This window comes from Artibeus jamaicensis, unplaced genomic scaffold, assembly GCF_021234435.1.
Source record: "Artibeus jamaicensis isolate MK-2021 breed Jamaican fruit bat unplaced genomic scaffold, CSHL_Jam_final contig_1998, whole genome shotgun sequence".
In the NCBI taxonomy this organism is placed as follows: domain Eukaryota; kingdom Metazoa; phylum Chordata; class Mammalia; order Chiroptera; family Phyllostomidae; genus Artibeus; species Artibeus jamaicensis.
The window spans coordinates 4,936,100-4,948,545 of NW_026521407.1; the positions used below are offsets into that span (position 1 = coordinate 4,936,100).

The 12,446-nt window shown below is 40.4% G+C and overlaps 1 protein-coding gene across 2 annotated transcripts in view; it reads right to left on the bottom strand.

Annotated features, from left to right (window-relative positions):
- The window catches only part of CA10 (carbonic anhydrase 10), a 449,583-nt gene that overhangs the window by 263,754 nt on the left and 173,383 nt on the right, over positions 1-12,446 (bottom strand). The gene's annotated exons all lie outside the window — the stretch shown is intronic.

The following is a 12,446-nucleotide window of genomic DNA, read 5'->3' on the forward strand; positions in this document are numbered from 1 at the left end:
GGCAAAGTCAGCTCTTTTTCTTTTCGTCCCTGTGATATTGGAAACTTTGAAAAACCTCTGTTTAACCTTTATTTCTGTATCCCACGTTTGTCACGTAGACAGGAAGACCCCCTAATCTATATATTCCCCAAGAATCCTTTGTTCGGGGCTCAGAATTTGGAGACTGACTCCTCTGGGCCCGTGCACGTAAAGGAATAAACCTCGTACTCCAGAATCCCTCGGTGTCTGGTCGCTTCATTTTCCTATAACACCTGTACATTATTTAACAACTGTACATTTCAGGTTCCTGGTCTGTAAAACTGACCACCTTAGGTTGTTTGGGAAATTAAGTGAGATAAAATATGTATGTGTTAATGGAGGTAGTATGTACTCAGTATAATTAGTTCCTTTCTCTTTTTCCATCCGGTTGTTAGTCCAGGATCTGGGTCATTTTTTCCCCCCACTCATCTTTTTATCATTTCATTTCATTCAATCAATGTTTATCGAGTACTTTCTTTATGCTATGGATTTTGCTGTGAACCAGAAGTTGTCAGCCACAGCCATGAAAATGAGAGGGCCAAAGGAACCTCGGTGGCAGGTTGACAGGGTCCACCATTATTCAAGGTCTTATGACGCCTCGTATCTGTTGATGCTTTAAGCACAGAATCCACGGGGGACGTGGCAGGCCACATGGTAACTGGCAAAGACGATGTGTCTATCCAAAGAGATTTTGTTGCTCCCACTTGAATCTGCATCAGGGGGCTCTGGGTGTTGTTAATTCACCCCTGAAAAAGCAATTAATGTATACCGTTTTCCCTTGAGCTACGGGGACCCAGTCTAGGAAAAGGCAAATTAAAGACCTCACCACATGTATCACTGTGGGTGTTTGTGTGACATTTGACCTCATATCTTCACAACCCTTTTCATTTCCTATTTCTAATCACAGAGGGTAAAAGTCTAGGACACACAACCATTGACTATGCAGGATTAGTGAAGTTACTTATTTATATATTACATGTGATCACTTACTTTTCCCCATTACATTCTTCCAAGTGGGTAACTTACAGTTATTAACTTTCAGGAAGCCCCCATATATCAGAGCATCATACCATTAAGCCTTCTGGAAATTCATCGCAAATTCATCAGTATACAGATGACATTGATGTCTTACTGCTATTCATTCCTCCTGGGCCGTTTTTAGCAGTTCATTTTTTATATCCCCGCAGAGCTGAAATACGGCTCACTCTGGTATCTGTCCTTTTTGTAATCGCAAAAGAAAAGCTTGGCAGTTGTCGTATATTACACTCTTGAGAAAAATGCTAGTAATACTTTGAATTGATTGAACAGTGTGGACTTAAGACTGCCTGGTACAGGGCTATTTCCTCTTCCTATTTAGATTTTTTTCTCTGACTCTTACCTTTTGGATTCAGAAATTGCAAAAGAATCATTAAAAGGCAATGCATTGAATCAGGGCCACTTATTTGGAAAAGCCTAAAAGCTCCTCCCTGTTTTCTCCCTTGGGACTTTCAAACAGATGTGTAGCCTGCGTTCACAGGGTTGTATGTGTTCACAGGGTTGTATGCCTTGCTACCAGTGACATGGTAGTGTCACTGTCAAGAAGCCTGTACAGGGGCCAGGGTGGTGAGAGAAACAAGGACATCTCTAATTCCAGGGTAGTGGTGGCTGAAACTGGGAAAGAAGTCAAAGAGGTTGCTTTGTGACAGCCAAGGCACTGAACAAAAGCTGTACCCATGTGCCAATCTTACCTTTGCACATATGTGATCAGGAGGAATATAGGCTTGCAAGAGGCAAGCAAGTAAAGACGATGTAATAAAAGAGGAATTAGGACAACGGGAAGGAAAGCCCAAGTCTCATATAATTACCTCTGAGCTTCTCCCTCCTCCCCAGATAGTGGCACCTGGGCTTGGGGATGGCAGAATGCAGGGCGAGGTCAGCTCAGTCTGAATGATACTCCAGGAGCCCAAACCATAGCCACTGGAGTCATTTTCATATATGGATACTGGTGAGAAATCTAAAGCTTTCTTTTCATCCCCAGTTATAATAGAGGTTGTTGGAGATCCACCTGGATCCTCTCTTCTGGACCAGTGGATGGGTCTCTCAGCTTCTATGAGCATTGGCTGCAGTCAACTCACCCTTCTCCTGGGAACTGCCCTTGGCCTGGAAGAACTGCTATATGCTGGGTAACTGCCTAGCAACCAACCAACTCTCCAGGGAAACAAACAAACAAACAAACCTTGGTGCATACATTTGCAGGGTCCTGTGGTGTAAACATTCCTGCCAAGGTGGATTTCAAGTTCCCAACCTGATGCTAATGAATGCAGAGATCTCGGAAAGAGATGCACAAATGAGCTCTTAAAAGCCAGTGTGAGTGGCTTCTCCTGGACACCCCTGCATTAGAGATGTCTTGCCTGGGAATGCCAGGGGGGTTATATCTCTCCTAGGCTGTTTCCCTAGCCTCTAGGGCACAGGTGGCAAACACAAGGGCTGTGGGCCGAATCTCATCCTCCACCTTGTTTTATTGCGACCCACACCTTGTTTCTACCTGGCGGCAGTGCTGAGCTCTTCCTTAACTGTTAAGGAGTAGTTACATTTATACAGTCCTAAAATTACATTCGGCCCTTTGAAGACAACCATGAGGCTGATATGGTCCCTGGTGAAATGAGTTTGACACCCCTGCTCTAGGGGTAGATGGGGGCTGAGAGCAGGTGCCATCTGTGCTCTAGAGCTCTCTGTGGGATCAGGCTCCAGGTGGACTGCACTTGAACGCATATCTTGCTGAACTTCTCCGCCTTCCCCTCCTTCCCCCACTCCTTTGAGGCTTTCACTTGACCATACTTCCTCAGCAAATCATTTGCACAAGACTTTCCATCTCAAGCTCTAAACCTGGGCTTGGAGAGCATCAAACCCTGAAAGGGTGATACAATACCCATTTTGAACCAGAAATGTTGCCAAAGTCTCTTTCTATCCAAGTCTGTCAAGCTCAGAATAAGAGATCTGGGATTCACCAAACACTGAGTCGGCTCTACATTCACGACCAGCTAGCAAATGAGCATTAAATAGCCACGTGCTATACGTGATGTGCCTTCCTTTTCTCCACTGTGCCATAAGTAATGTTTTTTGCTCATGCTGAAAAATGAGTTGAAAGAGGCTACTTGGCTACAAAAATGAAGGAAGAGTAGCTTTTGCCCAATTAAAGATATTTTTTGAATATTTCAAAGGGTAATATTAATTAAGAAAGATCTCTGCTCTTCAGATGTGCTGTGAAATGTATTTGCATATACATGTGGGGAAAAATATTCTCAGGCAGGTGAGATGCTGCTAATTCCATAGGTTTCTACTGAATATGACACACCTCATTGTGTGTGTGTGTGTGTGTGTGTGTAAGTTCTCACTTATTGGTAAAAAATGAGATCATGCACCTTCATTGTATGATATTACATATAAACATGGTTTGTTTATGGTCAGAGTTTGTGTAGTTTCAGGGCTAAGGGCCAGTACTGACTAATGTCACATGAAGTGGCACATATGATGAAGATCTGGGTAAAAGTAGAAAATCATTTTTTTCAAAACAACCAGTGGGCAATGCCAGCCTAAACAAAATGATCATCTTACAGAACAGACGGATGTTAGATCGAACTGAGTAACCTTTAAAATATTTATTTATTTATATTTTAATAAGTATTGTCTACATTTAAAGCGTGCAACATTTATATATATTACATGTATAATAACAGGGTTACTACAGTCAAGCTAATGAACATACCCATCTCCTCAGACAGTGACCAATATTTTGTTGGAGGTGGTAATGGTGAAAGCACCTGAAATCTACTCTCTTAGCAAATTCAATACAACATCCTTCACCATAATCATCATGCTGTGCATTAGATGTCTAGACTTACTCATCCTACATAACTGCAATTTAGGGGCAAGGAAGTGGGGGAAATTGGAAGATGAATAGACTAATGTTAACATTACTTACAGTTTGGGTCTTGGCCCTAGCATGCTATAGCACAAAGGATTAGAACACCTACATTCTAAAGAGATAAAAATGAGATACTGGAAAGACATGAATTGATCATTTTAGGTATTCTTAGTCCTTCATATAATATTAATAAAGCTATATGTATATGACATTAAATTTTCATAAGGAAAATTAAAAGTCTGATAGTTGCTCAGATGCTCAATTATTTATGATGCATAGACTCCCCCAAATCAGATTTTTGCTTCCAGTGTTTCAGTTTTAATCTAGTTTTCTTTTGTTTCAGAAAGACAGAGCTTAGAAGCAAATCAGCATTTTCTTAAGGTTTTTTTTTTTTTTTTTTTTGCAGAATCCATCTCATTTTTTTCCCTGAGCTGATGAGGAAACTATTATTCGTTTTTATTTTATTTTAATTTTTAGACCAAAGATACCTGGTTTCTAGTGATAATAGAACTCAAAGTCTCTAAAGTTCACGCAGGGGTAGCTTTACTAGTTCATCGAGCCAAAGGCTCAGGCTTACAAAGAGAAGACTGGCCAATTTCAGAGCCTTCTTGGAGAGAATGCACAATCGATACTAGTTTTTTAAATTTCAAAATCTAAACTTTTTTTTGGCTGTGTGACTGTTTCTGTGTCACCTAAGGTGCTTCACCAGTTTTATCATCTTGATGGTGATGGAGAGATTTGTTCTGGAATGCTTGAAAATGAGGCTAGCTGGGGAGAAGTCTAAAAGTTAGATTATGTGTTTCCCTCTTCTCTTCCTCTTCTTCCCCATATGTAGATGGATGGCAAGCATTCTGAGCTGCAAGCAGGGTAAGCGAACAAGGCATTTTGCTTTCTATTTCTGAAAGGACAGTTAATTTATAAAATGCCTCTTAGTTTCCTCTGTGGAATCATGTAACCAGAAAATGAAGGTGGTACCAGGTGACAGATACTTAAGTCCTAAGATTCCAGGAGGAAAATTTTCCTTCTGGGAACTCATCGGCTTGTACATTCATTAAGCGTCTTGAGTTAATTCTTTCCATATTCTCTTATAAAGACTGTGCTTGGATAACTTGAATATTCTCTCGCATAAGCGTTGTTGCCCAAATCACACAATTTTCGGTCTTTCTTAAGTGTATGGAGAGGGAAAACCTATACCACTCTGATGCAGAACAGACAGAACACAGGTTCCTCGGTCATGCGTATTCAGATCCAGGAGACAGGGAGGTGGAAAGGGCCGGGAGAAAAGACGTAGAGGGAAACCAAAAAAGGAGAGAGGGATGGCAGAAGGGAGGGAATGCTGAGAGCAAGTTGGAGAGATGGAGAAGAGGAAGGAAAATGAGGAGAGAGAGAGAAAGAAAGGACCAAGAAATAGGAAAGGAAAGGAAAGTCTTTCTAACAATCATCAGAGCAAGAAAAAAACAAGAAAGAAGTAGATACATTTTTTAAATACTAAAAAGCCAACATCCATATATTTCCCTGGGAGACTTGCCTAATGACTCTGTGTTAATTTTCTGGGCCATGTCAAGGGGTGCACGTTACAAGGAACCGCCGAGGCAGTGAGCAGCAGTAATCCTGAGCCTGGAACCAAGCCAGGAAACGGTGCACAAAGACCTGATACCAACAGAATGCCTCTGCTCTGAATCTATTTCCCAACTTGAGAAATGGCACCTTGTGTCTTCTGCGATTTGCTAATCTTTCTTTACTTCAACGCTACACACTGAAACCTGCCACTGCCAAAAAGCTCTGCTCTGAGCATAAATACAGTTACTTTGGCTTCATTTTTTACCTTTAATCCAAATCCTTTCTTGTAACATTTACTTTGCCCTGAAACCTCCATTGTAGCTACTCAGAGCAAAATACCCTAAACAAGAAAGAACCCTGTATGCGAAACTTTGAGGAATAAATTTTATAGAGGATGAGAAGAAAAGGAGAATGCAAGTGTCTTCCAAACCAGAGCTAGGGCTGAAAGGGGTTTTCCTTCAGGAGGGTTTCCATCCTAGTGAAATCCTCATTCCTGGATCAGCCTCAAACAGGTAACATTCCGCATGTCCTCTGTAACCACTGCTCATAGAAAATCAGTTTCTAGGTTGGAAAGGGGATTCCCAGGTCACGGCTCTCATATGAAGCTTGAACTTGTTCTCAATGTCAATTGGCCTTCGGTGACTGCCAGAACATTTTTTTTTTATGTGCTGGGGTTCTCAATGAAACACATGGATATTACTCACTTTTCAACTACCTTGAATTCTTATTTTGAATTGAAGTCTGGTCCAAGCTAATTTCAAACACCAGGGCTAGTTCTTTGAGTCTGAGGCTGCACAGGACAGGCACAATGAAAAGATAGTCACCTTTCAGATAGATAACATTGAACAGAGCACTTAATTATTCTCCCCACCACCTCGCTTCTCTTCTTGTGTACTTTGCCTTCTCAATGTCTTTTCCATTAGTTACTCTGACCATCAGCACCGAGGACCTGAAGGTAATATCCCAGACACTGTCTTCTTGGTGAAGGTTACTGCAGGACAATGACCTCACTTATCATGGACATAGTACCTTATGTAGCACAATGGAATTAGGCTGAATTTGTCTCTTGGTGTCTTCCCTGTGCTATTTACTCATACTGAGCACATTATCCTTTAAATTCCTCTACCTTTACACATGTAATGACTTTACAGGACATCTAGAGCAGCCTGAAACTGCACAGCTTTTTATAAATATATACCTACTGGTGGGCTTTGCCTTTATGCCTACTGAATTTCAACCTTTTACATCGGGGGTACCGGCTTGGTGGTTCTGAATTCTAATTCTGTCATCCAAAGAATTGAAATCACTTCCCCACATATAGGTTACTGATTCTGATGTGATTATCAGCCTCTTTGTCAGAGAAACTCACGTGGGAGCCGTGTTTTCTCACTAATGGCACCAGCACCTCTGGTGTAGTTGCCATGGGCCACATGTTTGCATCTCGCCCAAGTTCACATGTTGAAATCCTAACCCCAGGGTGGTGGTATTAGAAGGCGGGGCTTTTGGGAGATAATTAGGGCATAAGAAGAGAGCCCCCCTGATCAGGACCCTTATAAAGAGCTCCCTGGTCCTTTCCATCACGTGAAGACAGTGAGAAGGCTCCAGCTACAAACCAGGAAGTGGGCCCTCAGTGGAAGGTGAGCATGTTGGTGCCTTGAGTTTAGGCTTCCCAGCCTTCAAAACTGTGAGAAACAAACTTCCATTCTTTATAAGCTTCCCAGTCTGAGGTGGTGTGTTACAGCAGCCCAGATGGACTAGGACAGTAGTGAATAATTAAGGAGCATTTTCTTTTCTGTCTGACAAATCAGTGTGTTATTTCCCATAATTCTCTCTACCACAACCCTGTGAGGTGGGGACTGTTATGATCACCCTTCACAAACGAGGAACCTGAAACTTAGAGAGGTTGGGCCTCTCATAGCAGGTGCTCAGCGGCAAACCTAAAATCTGAACCCAAAGCAGAACATCTACAGACACCTCTCCTTCCTCAAATGGAGGTCTATATGGTCTTAATGCAAGACCTCGTCTTGGAAGTCTCCACTCACTCTCGGTCTTACTTTCTCTGAAACCACTTGTACACGTTACTTCTCCTTTTGTCCTCCTCCTTGGCGACAAGCCCTTTCCCTCACATCTCTTAAAAACATTATTTCTCAAAGAACTCCCTGTGCAGCGACATCCATATCTTCAGCCCCTACCAAGTCCCTTTTCTGTATCATCATTTATAATTGTATTACCATAATTTCATTTGTAAGAGCTTCCTAATCCTCTAGAGTGATCTTCAATGAGGTAATGAGATCATATCTATTTTAACTATGGTATTTCAAACATCTGCCTTTTGATGGCCTAGAAAGCCATGTCTGACACTTTTTTTTAACCTTGGCTACCATTTTTCTAAGATGACATATCTACTTTCTCCCAGAGTTTTACTCTCCATTCCACACCAGTCAGCTGTTTTGCCTTGTTGGTTACAAAGGAATCCAAATAAAAGAACCTTTTTTGCTTTCTTCTGAGAAAGTATATTATTAATATAGTGGGTCAAGACATTTATGAAATCCCAAAGTACAGATGAGTAAGAACTGCATTAAGTTCTTCATCAGCTCTTAAAGATCCGCTGTGTCCCATGAATACTCATAAAATTTTATGTACCATTTCCATCCCCAAGCTTCAGTGTAAGAAGACCCATGCATGGGACGTAAAGACAACTAAGGAGTTCCAAATGGGTAAACATACTTCTTCTCTGTGAAAGTTTAATATCAGTTATCCAATAAAAACCAGCACCATGGCAACATATTTTGATGGCAAAATGGATCTATCTTTACTCTTTGCTTTAATTGCACATGTAGAGACGAAATGTCTAACATTTAAAGCCCATCCTGCCAACAGTATTTCATTCTACCTACTTTTCCCACTGTAGCTCATATTCTAGCACCTCTGTAATGCCTGCTTCGACCAACCCAACTTCTTACCCCCATTAAAATGAGTGCCAAATTGACTGAGTTTCTAATTAGTCATTTCACTGCTTCTTTAGTATCTATTTTACTATTATCTCAAACAGTGATTCAAAGTTGGTTACTGCCATTTAACCTTTGTATCTTTCTACTTTCTCCCCTAATATAACATAAAATCTCACTCATAAGAATTTTCAGAACATACTGCTGTAGACACACCATGAATTGATTGCAATGATTTACTGTGCCCAACTACATTTTGCTACAAGGTTTGTAGGAAAACTTAAAAATAGAGAAGCAATAAAATTTTAAGCCACAAACCAATTCACATATCTTCTTTTTTCCTTTTTACAATGTGCTATTTCAACCATGTTTTAGGAAAAGTACTACAATACCTGGAAATTAGTTTCCAGTGACAGATTCTGTTGAGAGCATGGTTACTTCTTTCATTATGAGACTTTACTGTATTTTTCCCACCTAAGCCAACACAACTTTTGACTAAGTCCACAAAAGCCTTTTCCTTGGTAATCAAGAATAATCTGATTCAGTTCAAATCAGCCAGCATGACCATGGATAACTCTAGGGATATATAATAAAATGGAAGAACACCTTTATCTTGAGGAGGTCTTAATCTAAAACAGGAGGAGAGAAGGCAAATAAGACTCCAGGCCAAGTTCCAGGTCCTAGAAGACCTGGTCCTCAAAAAGCCAAATGAAGAGAGAGTTCACCATCAGCTAAAGATATCCAGGGGGGTTTCATGGAGGATGAAGCACTGATGCCACAAAGGTTGAATCATAAAAAGGAGGCATGTCAGGTGACGAGCGTGCTGTGGCCAAAGCCCTGATCATAGATCTTGGGGAAAGGTGAGAGACTTCCAATTTGTTCTTAATCCCATCACCTTTTTTATTCAGCCACTCTACCCTGCTTCCCCTGGCAACCATCAGTCTGTTCTCTGTGTCTATGAGTCCGTTTTTATTTTGTTTGTTCATTTATTTTGTTCTTTAGATTGTGCATAGAAATGAAATGATATGGCACATGTCTTTCTCTGTCTGATCTATTTCACTTAGCATAATACCTCCTGGTCCATCCACACCATCACTAATATTCAGTGGTTGATTTCAGATGCTGTCTTTTACATTTAACATACCATCAGCAATTTCCAAGTCATTAACTACTGAGATGTCCATTTTCTTAAAAGAGCCACAAGATGAGGAAGGATGCCAAAACAAATTTTTGGCTAAAATGGTAGAATCAGCAAGTGATGTTAGACTCAGTGTTAATATGTTTTTTTTCTCCTCTTAGATATCTTAGATCAACAGAGAGGTTATCTATGGACCACATCACCTCCATGAAAGTGAAACTTACCTGTTAACCTGCAACCCTCAAGCATCCACCTGTATCACGAATGCTCCAGGCAAGTACCTAGAGGAATTACTGTACCCCAAAATCATCAAGTGAGGCTATCCATATTTTGCTGAGAAGTAACATTCTCATCCTATATTTTATTTTCAAATCACTAAGAAGCTTACTTATGTGAACTATACATGAAAATTAACCCACAATGATGTTATGTATATTCACTCTGGTCTGAAGAAAAAGACAAGGGAAGTCAAAATATATGTATATCTGGATAAACTTGATCACTAACAAGAGTCTCTATCTTTAATACTGTCAGGCTGAAACTGAGCTTAAAACTCCAGGTATGTCATAATCCAATTTCACACAGAGAGAAACTTGTAATAAACTGAGATCATGAAGGAAGAAGTATCTCTCCACTTGCTTCCCGAGTTGATTTAGAAGCTTCATCTAGAATAGGTTAATTAGACCCATGACTTAAAAAAATACTCAGACTATTGGAAGTTAAGTTCAATGGTGCCAAGAGTGAGAGACTGGTTCCAAGATAGAATCTTATAGCCACATGAAACCCAACTCTAAGGGAGCGTTGTTTGAAAAGTACACTTTGGATTTCTGCCGTAAGAGTCCTGTATGTCAGACATGAGCTGGATAAAAAATAACTTTTCTTTAAGAAAAAAATGAACACCGCTGAAAAGCTACCATTGAAAATAAGCAACTTAAGAGGTAAAAGAAATCTCATTACTCAAGTAAAATGAATGTCCTCTATTACACCCAAGACACAACATTTTTTGATTCACGTTTAACTATTATTATTCTTCGAATTCTTGCACTTGGGCTGAATTTCATCCCTCACTCCTGCTAAGAAAAGCCATCAATTCATCCTTCCAGCCAATGCCAGGTCAAACACATGAAAACAAACTCAGTAATACAAGTCAGGGACTGTAGCAGAGCTGCTTCATGGGTTTGTAAATAAGAAACATTTAAACATGGGAACGAATAACATTCATGCATAAAAATGTGACATAAATCACAGAATGACGGATGTATTTAACACGCTGATACCAAGCTGATCCCAGACTTCAAAATGTGCTGCCTTGCCCAAATCCTAGAAAGCCTTCCAGTCTTGCAGGGTTTTTTTTTTTTTTTTTTTTTTTTTAAGCCTTTTGAGTTGGATACACATTTTCTTCAAGGCAAAAAACTAAATTCAGAGCAGTGATCTGAATCTTCACTTCCCAAATAAGTCTCCAACTCATTAAAAATCACCTTTTAAACAGCTCGCCAACATGTTTTCATATTGTCCATCAAGTTTAGGCATTTCATTACCAGTTATTTCCTCCTACGACCTTCTATGATTTCTTTTCCCACCTTTCACAAATGCAAAGGGACCCATCACACAGTTCTCAGTTCTTCAGACAGCTGACAACACAAATCATGCCAGATATAAATATTTACTTCGTTTAAAGTAAATGTTTCCAAAGTTCCAAACTCTGTTGCATTTGAAAATTAACTTGGATCAGGTACACTTTACAGAATCAAAAATTGAAAAAGAACAAAACACTTGTCGACAACACAAAAACAAAACAAAATATAAGAATGATTTTTACCACCAGGCTATTTCTCAGTTCCTACTTTCCCAGTAAATTTTAGAGAAAAGCTGTCTTAAAATTAGTTTTTTCCCCTTTCATATCCACATTTTCCTCTAAGATGGTCTATTGAAAAGAGAAAATTAAATATCCATTATTTTTGGTAGCTTGTCACCTTTCCATCCCACTCTTAGCGTAACATATGTTTTAGCTAAAAACACTTTAAATGCCTGCCATAACTCTTAGGAAAAGGACTTAGTCCCCTAACACAGCCTTGGGGTCCAGACTCTGCCCTCCTCCCCCACCCTTAGGTCCCCACCGCCTCCTCTTGGGTCTCCGTGCTTCAGCCTGGCTGCCCATCTTTCTGATAATGTCTGCAGGTCAGTTATCAACCCTCATTCTGCTTCGGGCTTTCCCCCTGTTTTTGTAATACAATTATTCCCTCCATCAGCTGCCCCCCCCAAGAAAGAAAGAATCATTGAGTATTTAGTTAAAACTGAAGCTTGCACTTCTTAAATACTGGTCCGTGAACTTATCCATTGTGACTTGACTCAAGTGATTTCCCTTTTTAGAGAGCAGTGTATGTAGAATTCAAAAGCAGGACACTCCCCACCAAGGTTGGAGCGTTGAAGCCAAGTACTGAGAGGACAGAGACGTGGCCCCCACCCCCACCAAGGCCATTGCAATTTTGTGGTCTGGGCGCTTGCTTACCAGCCGGCGCTGGGGCTTGATGAGGGGCCAATTGATGCCGTTCATCTTGTGGTAAAGGCCACAGGTGTTGCATAGGTAATGTCCTGGACCATTTTCATGGTCCATAAAAATTATTCAAACAATAATTAGGCCAGGCTAGTTTGCTATGGAATCAGAGCAATAAGCTACATCAGCTAGATAGGGTGTTGCTACAGAAATGCTTCCCAAGTTATATTTAAAATGGCACACAAACACTACACCCCTCAACAGCCTTAGTCACGTGCAAGGTCTGTTACAGCCTGCCTTGTGACCTGAGTCAAAGTAACTAACATTTTGATTAGTCATCATGTTTCCTTTTCTTTTCTTTTTTGGTGATAGTTATGTGATAGA